The 1,889-nt window shown below is 55.6% G+C and overlaps 1 long non-coding RNA gene across 1 annotated transcript; it reads right to left on the bottom strand.

The window, feature by feature from the left end:
• Positions 1-1,647, bottom strand: LOC113979647. The gene is made up of 3 exons (XR_003537943.1): positions 1,550-1,647; positions 985-1,143; positions 1-74 (listed from the first exon to the last, which is right to left on the bottom strand). It is a non-coding gene; the product is annotated as an uncharacterized LOC113979647 (long non-coding RNA).
• Positions 1,648-1,889: the final 242 nt, after the last annotated feature.

The following is a 1,889-nucleotide window of genomic DNA, read 5'->3' as shown; positions in this document are numbered from 1 at the left end:
GCCATGCGGGCGATGCAGTACTCGGCCTGCGCCGCCGGCAGCTCCCGGCGCAGCTCCGCCGCCGTGATGTAGTTCTGGGAACGGCACGGGAAAAGTGGGAATGAGGCGGGAAAAAGGGGGGAGAAGGGAAGCCATGAAGGGAAACGGTCCCCAGGGTCACCGATCCCACCCTTTTCCCCTCACATTTCCCACCATTTCCCTTCATGTTTCCCACCCTTTTCCCCCTCACATTTCCCGCCATTTTCCCCTCACGTTTCCCGCCCTTTTCCCCTCACATTTCCCACCATTTTCCCCTCATGTTTCCCACCATTTCCCTCTTACATTTCTCACCATTTCTCCCTCAAATTTCCCACCATTTTCCCCTCACATTTCCTGCCATTTCCCCCTCATATTTCCCACCCTTTTCCCCTCATATTTCCCACCATTTTCCCCTCATGTTTCCCACCATTTCCCTCTTACATTTCTCACCATTTCCCCCTCACATTTCCCATCCCTTTCCCCCTCACATTTCCCACCCTTTTCCCCTCACGTTTCCCACCCTTTTCCTTCACATTTCCCACCATTTCCCCCTCAGGTTTCCCCCCCTTTTCCCCTCACATTTCCCACTATTTTCCCCTCACGTTTCCCACCCTTTTCCCCCACATTTCCCGCCATTTCCCCCTCACATTTCCTTCCCATTTCCCACCATTTCCCTCTCACATTTCCCGCCCTTTTCCCCCTCACATTTCCTGCCCTTTTCCCTTCCCATTTCCCACCATTTCCCCCTCCCATTTCCCTCTCTTTTCCCCTCACACTTCCCACCACTTCCCCCTCATGCTTCCCATCCAGCCCTGGAATTCCCAAACCTCAACAAACCACTCCAAAATCCCACCCCGGAGTTCCCAATTCCCACCAAGCCGTTCCCAAATCCCTCCCTGGTATTCCCAAACCCCTTTCCCCCTCCTCCCCATTCCCAAACCCGCCGGCATTCCCGTTTTTCCTCACCTTGTCCCCGGCCAGGACCCGGAAGCTGTTGATGACCTGCTCTGCCGTGTCCGTGTCCGTCGTTTCCCGGGACATGAAGTCGATGAAGGCCTGGAATGTGACGCTCCCGCTGCCGTTGGGATCCACCACGGCCATGATCCGCTGGAATTCCGCGTCACCCTGGAAGGAGGAGAGCGCTGCGGTCAGGAATTCCGGGGCTTTTCCCAGGAATTCCGCAGCTTTTCCTGCTCGTTTCAGAGCTTTTCCTGGGATTTTCGGAGCTTTTCTGGGGATTCCCGGTGCTTTTCCCACCAATTCTGGATCTCCCCTGGGAATTCCACAGCTTTCCCGAAAATCCCACATATTCCCCAGGAAATTCCAGAGCTTTCTCAGGAATCCCGGAGCTTTTCAAGGGATTTTTTTTCCCCCCCTGGGGATTCTGGAGCTTTTCCAGGGCACGCAGAGCTTTTCCAAGGTTCCGGCGCGTTCCCGGCCCCGTCCTGCCCTCCCCACTCCCCAAAAAACGGGGAAAAAAGGCGGAAAAGGGTGAAAAAAAAGTTGGAAAAGTTGGAAAAAGGAGCATTACCAGCCCGGATCCCGAAGAGCCCAGGAGGGCGCGGAAGTCCTTGGAGTCCGTGCGGCGCTTCGGCTGCGGGACGAGGAGGAGGAGGAGGAGGAGGGAGAGCAACAGCAACAGGGAGAGGAGGAAGAGGAGGAGGAAGAGAAGAAGCAGAAAATCCGTTAGAGGAGGAAACCGGCCCGGAAATGGGGAAGGAAGAGGAGCAAGGAAAGGGAAGGAAAGGAAAGGAGGGAGGAAGAGGAGAAGGAAGGAGGAGGAGAAGGAGGAGAACGAGGAAGAGGAAGGAAAGGGAAGAAGAGGAGGAGGAGGAGGAGGAGAACAAGGAAGAGGAAGGAAAGGGAAGAGG

This window comes from Neopelma chrysocephalum, unplaced genomic scaffold, assembly GCF_003984885.1.
Source record: "Neopelma chrysocephalum unplaced genomic scaffold, ASM398488v2 Primary Assembly neopelma1_86545, whole genome shotgun sequence".
Classification (NCBI taxonomy): domain Eukaryota; kingdom Metazoa; phylum Chordata; class Aves; order Passeriformes; family Pipridae; genus Neopelma; species Neopelma chrysocephalum.
This window is presented reverse-complemented; position numbering and strand designations above follow the sequence as displayed.